We start from the raw sequence: 10,265 nt of genomic DNA, 5'->3' as shown, positions 1-10,265 counted from the left end.
AGCATTCTCTAGGGCCTCTAGAGTGTCAGCTAGTGCAACTGCTCGTACACGAGGCTCTCAATTGCATTTGTGTCGTGCCTTTCAGTCCCTATCTCTTCAAACGCCTCATAGTCCTAACCTTGCTCTCAAATAGTTTCACAGGTTTTGGTAAATCCGATTTTGCCATAACTACAATTATTCGATTTTGGTAAAAATACCTGCCTTAGGCGGTTCGGGTACGGTAAGGGAAAAAAAGAAAAAAAATTTATGAAGTAAAATTTTTCCAAGATACAACCGGTAAGTTGCACCATTGTGTGTGCGAATGGGGCGTTTGTCCATATTTAGGTATGGAGACCGCTCTTCTATGAGTACTACTAAAACCTAATTTTAATGCAATACACATAGACATTCTCATCGTCGGTTCGTTTGTTTAGAATGCTTAACCCTCTATTCCCACAAGTATAATACGAATTTGGTTGAGCTGGTGGAAGCTCAACAAAAGACCCACGCGAAGTATTATGTTGCTTTAACCTAAGAATAAATGGTTGGTTTTGATATTCGATCAGAATTATATAAGTATATTAAGTATTAAGGAAGGAAAATGTTTTTATAAAGTGTATTTATATCACAAGTGCATAAGTTAAGTATGAAAATATTTACAGGATAAGTGTTAAAATTATAAGTAGAGTAGGACAGAAATATGCCCTAAGTCCCAAGCAGTGAATTGTGCTAAGTGTTAGAGTTCTAACATAAGGCCTGAGCTCAATTCATGCTAAGTACTAAGGGGCCTAAATTTAAACTACAATGCATGCCAAACAACTAAGTCATTACCTTTTAAAGCCAGAAAGAGAAGTTGATGGTAGGAGAGTTAGTAAATAACTGAATAAATTCAAGAGGTACATGCTATAACATTAGCTCTGGACCAGGATTTTAGTGTTTGTCTGTGCAATTAAATATCTGTGTGTTAATATGTGACGTAAATCAGGCATGGTTGTAGGCATACATATTTGAACTGGTTGTTTATATGATTACATTAACTATAAACATAATATCTTTAATAAACATATACTATTAGCAAATCACATACAGATTACCATGAATAGGCTAGCGTTACCCATATATGGTGTCATATAGGTAAAGATAGGCCTATGAATGCATAAATTGATACAAATAATGCCTTGGGCCTAGCTAAAGTAATTGTGTCTTGCCCCTGAGTGCTACTAGTTAATTGCAGGGCACGTGTCAATCAAAGGTTCATAATATGATCTATAAAGTGTTGACTTTATATCAAGCATAGATAGATAGTTGTGGATGCGAAGCATTTCTGTAAAAGTCTCATATGTACGTTCAAAGAATTTGAAAATTGAGGATCGCATCTCCAGCTTCTCTACAATTTAGACATTAGTGAATACGTCCGTCGTGTCCGCCACTCTCGCTCAGCACGCTAGATAAGCAAAGATTGTGTACAGCCTTTATTTGTAAAGTCTATTTGATGATTAATTTTGGCTTGGACTCATAAAAGGTAGATTTTTAATTATATAGAAAAAAATAGTTTCCTTAAAACATCGATTACGTTTACTTTAAATTTTTTGTAAGATTTTACCATCGAATTTTAGAGTTCTTTCAGTTGGAGTAAATGTTCTAAAATTAAAGTGACACTAAAGGAGATTATTCTAAATTCATGTTTAATTTACTGGAACTAAATTTTAGTTTCAACTATTTCTCTTTCACATGCGTATCTATCTATCTAAATTTGATTAAAGCTTTTCGATAGTATGGGTTAGTCTGTCGGCACGTCAGCAACGGAGAGCTTTTAACGTAAATTTATGCATAATTTATGCATGTTTAGAATTGTCCTATTGATTTCAAATTTGGCAGACTGATTCCTGGAACAGTTAGGTAGAAACAGTCTGTCTGTCGGTACAAACAGACAGACAAACAGATAGACAAACACACATCCTGTAACTTTATTACAAGGATTTATACCTATTTATTTATCAAAGGATTTCTAACTCAGGGATCTAAAGCCAAAGGGATAAGACCATGGTTGATGATTTATGTTCATCAATAAGATTACCCTTCTCTAGATAAAATTAATTTGCAGAAAAGTTGGGACACCAATAGTTTAGAACCAAACAATACAAATTTAATAAAATTAACCAACTTTTTAGCCAACAAATGAGAATACGTGATTATAAAACTTTGGGGGACCAGTGTAAGTTACAGTCCAATGTTCCCTCCCTTCCTGATCTAACCATATTTGTTGAATTTACTTTGAAGTCAAGTTATCCCTTAAATTGTGTATTCCCTTTGTTATGTTATTGAGTGTTTAGCATGGAAAATTTAAACATATAGATTATCTCAAAAACTTTCCAACAAGGTAGGCTAAAATCTAAACAAGGATGACAAGATCCATTATAAGAAAAGCTTGCGGTTTAATCCTCTTAGAAATATTTTTTTACCTCCCCCCCCCCCTTCCCCAAACAGAACTGGGAACTCTGGCCGTGGCACTTGGCTATTTAGCCTATAACTTAACCTAACATAATTGTAAAAAAAAATTTGTTCTCTGCCAGTGTCATAGTTTTGATGATGGGCCAAGCTTACATATACAAAATCAAAGACAAACTCAAGTCTATATAGAGTAGATATACATACATTTGTTTAGTTTGAATAGATTGTACAACATTTCAGTAAGTTTAATTTATTAAAATCAAATAATACATTTCTTATAACAATAGTTTCAAGTTTTAAATGAATTTGTTAATGAAGAATTGGTCCAGATTGTTAAAATGCATCCTAGAATCAAAACATTAAATTGAAGATAAAAGTATCTTTCTTGACTTACAAAATGGTTTAAATCAATCAGATATTAATTTTCAGCTATATTAGACTATATACACAAATCTTTTGATTAAGCATACCTATCTAGCAGCATGATTCAATACATCCAGCTGCATTGCAATATTGACAGCATCTATTGCAACAGTGCCCACCACATGGATCACACCCTTCAGGATAGGTACATAAGCTGATGGTTGGAGCACATTCTTCAACTGCACTCTCACCACAACTTACCCAGTTTTGAGGACATCCTTCCTCGTCTTTTCTCAAACTTGTAGCTAATTAAATTTTAATTCAAATCTAGTTCATGTTGATTGCTTTTAAACAAATTTAGGCTGAAGTAAAAAGGTTAAAGAATATCTAATTCAAAACTAATAGGCTTTTATTTATAAGACATCAAAAAAAATTTTTAGAGGTTTCAGTCTAGATTAATTTGATGGAAAAATCAGTGCCTTACAAGGAAACAAGCTACATTTTGTTAATCTGTGAATAAGGTATTATGGTGAGAGAATATCTAGGTTTGATAATCAGATAGAAATTAATGCTTAACAATTATTTTAAGTGGGTTGAACTACAATCTAGAAGCATGAAAAATTTAGTAGTTTAAAAAAGTAATATACCAATCATAGAGGATATACATTAGATTGATAGGTTGTTAAGGGCCTGGTATCAATAAAAGATTGTACACACTATACCAAATAATTTAACAACCCATTTGAATTCTTACGTAATAAAAAAATTACCTGAGCAATAACTTAAGAGGACTACCAATGAAAGAATCAGAATTGACTTCATGATTGTTTAACTTCTTTGTCTAACTGTTTGTTATTTATTAGTGTAAGTTTATTTTATACTCTCTGTAGTTTTTTAAACTTTTATCTAAAACAAATAATTGAATTTTTGTTTTAATTTATTGACTAAATAAATATAAAACAAATAAAGAGTGACCAAAAAAATACATAATTCAAATCCATAGGAATGTTGGCGTGGCAGAGATTTTTCTCTTCCCAAACTTCTATCTTTATTCCTATGAACTACTCATATTAAGATGTGTTTAACATTTATTAATTTTAAAATTAAAAATAAGAAAAAACAGAATAATCAAAGCATTTTATCCATATTGATATTGAATGACAGTTAAAAAATATAAATTGTATTATTAATTTGATTCATTTTTCATTAATTGCAAACAGCTAATTGTGAAAATGCATTTTTACTTTTAAAGTGGGGTCTATAAAGCATAATTTCCTTACTTTATATCAGTCTTTCAATAAATATGTATAATATTGCAAGTATCTATTTTAATTGCTGATTGAATTTTAATAGCAAAATTTTATAACAATATTTTAAGTTTGAATCAATAAAAAATATAATCAATACTTTCAATATACAGTTTCATGTACTTTAAATTGGTCGATTCATCATTTATCATTATCTTAAAATTTTACCTTGGGAAGCTGATAATGTCAATTAGTCTTTTATTTGTGTTACTTACTATTTATTGCATCTACCAGATTTTTATTTTACCTGATTCATTGTTGTATTTATATCAATTAAATCTTGGAATGACCAGTTAGTATCTTTCCCTGAAAAAAATTCAGCTGATTAGCAATATATTAGGCTTTGAGATGTACAGTACAGACATATAAAATTTAAGAAAAGCTATTTATCTATAAAAAAATTCTTGAAAACTTAAAAAGTAAGTACATAGGAATCACATTTCTGTGTTTGAAACGCATTAAAAAGTGATAAGAATGTTATTGGATTTTTATCATTTGGAAATTTTATATATTTTTAATTATAAAAATATAAACAAATGAGTGTAAACAAAAGTATTTGAAAAAAAAACAAGATTAGCAGCGCATTTTCAATATTAAATTTTTCATTAATTATTAAACTGATGTGTATTTTTAAATCAAAGTTTTATTGAAAAAAATGTAACAAAATTTTGTAATGCTTTATAAGATAAAAAAAACGTATCCTAGTATGAAGCTCATGTCAAATTTATAGCAATTCACAAGCAACTTTCTTTTTTTTCCTCTCTACAAGATTTGTAATAATGTGAAAGGGTTGTTATTGGCCAATCTATGTTATTAAATGTTCAAAGTTTGAATTCCCTTGGAAGTATTTGGCATGGAATTCATTATTATTATCTCTACCATGAACCAGTTAAATTCACATAATAGAATATACAATATGCAAACTAAAGTAGTAGGAGGTTTGACTGAAGATTTGTCTTGCTAACTGTAGCAATGGTAGAGTAAGTCATAATTTCCTTGTTAATTAATTAACGGATTTCAAAGTATTATAAAGGTAATTAATTCAAGATTTTGGTAGGACTCTAAACATGAATAATATCCTAAACTAATAAAACAAATAAAAGTGTAAACAGATTATTTTTTTAATTAGACATTTTTTAACGTCATTCTAGTGCTAAAAATTAACATTTAGTTTACTTTAAAATGTAGTTTATATTTAAAATATACTATACGAAGATAGATAAAAACAACAAACAACAGAATTCATATTTTATTCATGAACATAAATATGATAAATGCAGAAAGATATTTTTTTTCAAGTATTTTATAAAATAGAGCTCATAAACATATTGAGATGTATTTTTAGAGGTACGTTATGGGTTGTAAAATGTTAAAAAGTAAAAAAAGAGTGGATCAGTCAGTAGATTTAAGTAAAGAAAGGGTTGTATCCTAACAACCCTAATAAATAGCAACAGCCAACCTTATATTCGTATGAAGTTTCAATAACAAAGAACAAGCCATCTCTTTTTTTAGGGATTTTCTTTCATTCTCACATTCAATAATCATAAAAAATCCCTTTTTTGTTTGTTTTTTGTCCAAAATCTATATGGGGGAAACCACCTTTATTAAGTATTATAATATGAATCAGTTCATTATAAGATTATTTGGTATTATCCTATTAGCGCTAGGCCCCCTAGTCAGCCTAGCCGCAGCGCTCGGCCCCCTAGCCTGCCTAGCCGCAGCGCTCGGTTCCCTATCCAGCCTAGCCGCAGCGCTCGGTCCCCAAGCCTATAACAATAACCTAACCTAACTATCATTCTTAGCCAGAGTCATAGTTTTGTCAGGGGGGGGGGGTACAAAAATTGAAGAAAAAAATTTCTAAGAGAAATCGCTGATTATTTAATATCTATCTAAAATTTATAATCGTGATTTTCAACTTGCCAGCCTCCAATATTAAAGTATTTTTAGGTTTATTTACAGTGTAGTGACAGAAAAAGTATATGAAGAAAAGACTCGTTTTAAATATTCACTGTTTAAACATTAATTTTCCATAAGTCTGGATGTAATGTGCTGTGTTGTGCCATGTAGACTAATGTTATGTTTATTGTAACAAAATATTAGAGATATTTTAGAGTGATATACTTACTTCTGCCATGTAAACTAATGTTATGTTCATTGTAACAAAATATTAGCGATAATTTAGAGTGATATACAGACTTATATCCTACAGACTAATGTTATGTTTATTGTAAGAAAAGACTAGAGATAATTTAGAGTGATATACAGACTTATACTATGTAGACTAATGTTATGTTTATTGTAACAAAGTATTAGAGATAATTTAGAGTGATATATTTACTTCTGTCATGTAGACTAATGCTATTTTTTTCATATGTTTATTGTAAATATAAAAAGAAATTTATAATCTCTTTTTACAGTCTAGTATTAATATGTCTATTGCAAGAATAGAAATGAATATATAATTTCTATATACAGGCTATTATTAATATGACCATTGCAAGTATAAAAAGGAATATATAATGATGTATGCAGTCTACTACTAATATGTCTATTGCAAGTATAAAAAAGAATAAACAATTATTAAATGAAATATATTATTAGTATGTCTATTAGAAGTATCAAAAGGAGAACAAATGTCTATAAGGCAGTTTAGTTCTAATATGTCTATTGCAAGTATAAAAAGGAATATATAATGTATGTATGCAGTCTACTGCTAATATGTCTATTGCAAGTATAAAAAGGAATATATGATGTCTATGTGTATTCTAGTACTAATATGTCTACTGCAAGAATAAAAAGGAATATATGATGTCTATGTGTATTCTTATAGTATCATTTAGCTTATGCTAAGCAGTTTGGAATAAACAGTATGCACAGAAGACAGGGATATGGTAACTGTAAATGAAATGTGTATGGTCATTCTTATACAAAAGTAACAGGATTTGTGTCTATACCGAAGGATATCCCAAACCACTGAAACGATATGGTTCTACTTTGCAATGTAGCAATAATAATGTATCTCCTCTCTTTCCTTTTTCTTTTTAAAACTAAAATGGGCGGGATCGATTCAACTAAAATAAAATCAAGGAATTTTAATCAATATTGGAATAAAATGCAAATCTCAAACAAATCTTACATTGAATGGAATAAGAGACTGAAGAAAAAATTATTATAGGCAAAACATAATATCAAGACAAGTGGGAAGCTTTCATAAAAGCAGCAGTAAAATGGACTTTTGCATAGACTATACAGTATACATCCAAATATTTTGAACTTTGCTAAACAAAAAAAAATCATTCCAAAATTATTTTACTGAATGTTTCGATATGAGACTGGTTGAATAGGGAGGGAGGGAACAATGGACTGCAAATTTAACACTGGTATCCAAAGTTTTTTAACTACTTTATTTTATTCATTGGCGCGAAAACTTTAGGTTCTTTAAATTTTCATTTGATTATTCTGAACTGAGCTACAGGAAATGGGGTATTAACAAAAAACTGGATAGGAATATCATTCTCATTTAAACAAAAACTCATTTTTATGCTAAAATGTGGTTTAATTTTGGTTTTTAATTTTCATTTTTTCCCTGAGGTAGTCATTTTTTTTATTGAACATTAAAATTAAAAACAAAAAAATCTTCCAAATTAAATAGAAAAATCTTTGAATTATTGGTCAATTTAATTTCAAAGATTTTGTTTCATAGTAAAAATTTAATTTTTTTAAAAAAATTTTGAAAAAAATCTTCTACAACACCAATCAAATGCAAAGTTTGTATCACATGTCAAAACTCTTGCTAATAAAAGAACATTGTGTTTATGGATATTTGATGTGGAGCTAATTTTCGAAAGCGAATATGATCTCATGGATTTATGGCATTTAGGCTAAGTGCATCAGGCCAAAGTTTCATGGGGAAAAGAATAACATAAGATATTCAACATTAGGGGAATCGGATTTCTGGGAATCCGTTTGTGGGAATCTAAACAGGGGGAATCGAATATGGGATATGTGTTGGATACCCTTTATTCACAGATTGAATTTCAAAAATAGGTCTGACAGTTTTTCCAAAGTCGGGAAACTCTATCGAATGGAAAAGGTTTGAAACCGATAGAACATTTCTTTATACTAAAACATATTTTAAAGAAATGAGTTATTTTAGCATAAAAATGTTACCTCAGGGAAATAAATGACTACCTCAGGGAAATAAATGAATATTTGCATCCACTATTTAAGGGGTTGTTTATATAAGAATGCAAATTTTGTGTATCATCATTGGACATGTTAATCAATTTATCATCCATTGTCTTATCTCTTGAGATCCATGGGTTAAATGGTCCATAAAAGCATACATGCCAAAAATATATACATGCACATAAAAACAGAAATTGATACACAAATAATGTAAAATGCAAAATGGAGTCTATTTGGGTTAGTCCCTTTCGTGGCAACGCCCCTTAAGGGGCGATTCGTCGTATTTTTAAAATTGCTTTTTATAGGTTATTTTAGGTTAGGTTAGGTTATATTGGGTTAGGTGATTGTCCCACAGGGTTAGGCAATTGGCCCTGCAGGGGCTAGAAATAGGATAAAAGCTACTGTGAAAAATACGAAGAATCGCCCCCTTAAGGTGCGTTGCCACGAAAGGGACTATACCCGTATATTCTAATATAAAAGAATTAGGATGTTTGTTTGTATGTAAATATAAAAAAACATGTTTCTAATTCCTGGACTGATTTGGTTCTATTTTTAAAGAAAGATGATTTCAGTTAAGATCAAAGATATGAATTTTATAGGTATGTAGGTCAATCTTTTTCAATGAAATAATTACTGAAAATATTCTAATAATTCTTTTAAAAAATTTAAATATTTGACTACAGTATAAGGAAGGGACTCTGTTGTATTACAGTTTAAGTCAAAAAAGTGTTTACATATTGATTTCATAAAGATACAATAGAAACTTTTGAAAATATTTGATATTAAAATAATTTTGAATTCAATCAAAATGAACACAGCCCTCTACCTGATTTCAATATCAAATAGTTCACTTTAAAAATTTGTTCTTTATTCTCAAGTCTAATATTGAATAAATCTATCCTATGCATAGTGAAATTTCGTATCTTGCTGCTCTGTGCCAAAAAATTAAATTACTTTACTTTAGTAATGCTAGGGAAGATGATTAATGCAGACAATTCAAATTTAAATCAGCCACCTTTAGCAATAGCTACTCCTAGCCTTACTTCGCCTAAGCAGTAACCCACATAGCTTTGACAAAGCTATAAACGCAATCACAACAAATTGTTCAGCTCTTTGCAATTAGTGGCTAAAACAGAAAACAACCACTAAAATCACGCACCGATCAGCCGAAGCCACTCCAAGATGAAATCACACCATACGAATTATTTTTTTTACAGAAATGTAATAATCTAATTTGTTTTTGCACTGCTTTACAATACTTTAATTACAATGATGAGATGAGAAATTATATTTAACATTCATACACACAAATACGCATAATTGTATAGTGGCTTTGCTTCTATAAAATACCATAAAGTTGGCTAAAAGCATAATATTTTATATCCTATGAAAAGTAGTCGCACTTAACTTTATCATTTTCCAGATAAAGTATTTGTGATAAAAATTGTCGTATCTAGATTATGGGCGACTATATTTCATCCAAGTCCAATATTTTGGTGTGCATTCATTTCCGCAGAGTAATACATAGGTATACAAATTGTTGTATCTAGATTATGGGCGACTATATTTCATACAAGCTCAATATTTTGGTGTGTATTCACCTCCACATATTAATACAAAGGCATATAATCATGTCCTTACATAAAAATAACTGCATGTTTGTCTGTCTGTCTGTAGCAAAGGATCTCACTAACCGCTGAACCGATATGATTCTCCTTTACATTGTAGCTTCTCAAAGGTCCTAGGAAGAACAGATCTATAGTATAGATGTATATACAGATAAATACCTCTCTACCTTTTTCAATTACCTTTTTCGTCTGCTAACAAATTGTTTTCTGCTACTTGGCTACTTGTTAATATTCCCGTTACCTTTGGTTGATTTTCAAAGACCCAATTTAGAGTCAGCACAAGGTCTTTGCGATAGGGAACTACAGTTAATCATTTCTCCCTCTAGTGTTTTACTCTAATCTGGGAAGG

The 10,265-nt window shown here is 30.1% G+C and overlaps 1 long non-coding RNA gene across 1 annotated transcript; it reads right to left on the bottom strand.

Annotated features, from left to right (window-relative positions):
* Positions 1 to 2,664: 2,664 nt before the first annotated feature.
* Positions 2,665 to 3,701, bottom strand: LOC145304593 (uncharacterized). The gene is made up of 3 exons (XR_013874140.1): positions 3,564 to 3,701; positions 2,901 to 3,098; positions 2,665 to 2,775 (listed from the first exon to the last, which is right to left on the bottom strand). It is a non-coding gene; the product is annotated as an uncharacterized LOC145304593 (long non-coding RNA).
* Positions 3,702 to 10,265: the final 6,564 nt, after the last annotated feature.

This window comes from Acartia tonsa, chromosome 13 (assembly GCF_053477335.1).
Source record: "Acartia tonsa isolate MP-2025a chromosome 13, ASM5347733v1, whole genome shotgun sequence".
Taxonomy (NCBI): Eukaryota; Metazoa; Arthropoda; class Copepoda; order Calanoida; family Acartiidae; genus Acartia; species Acartia tonsa.
Note: the sequence above shows the minus strand (reverse complement) of the source record. Positions and strands in the feature narration are given on the sequence as shown.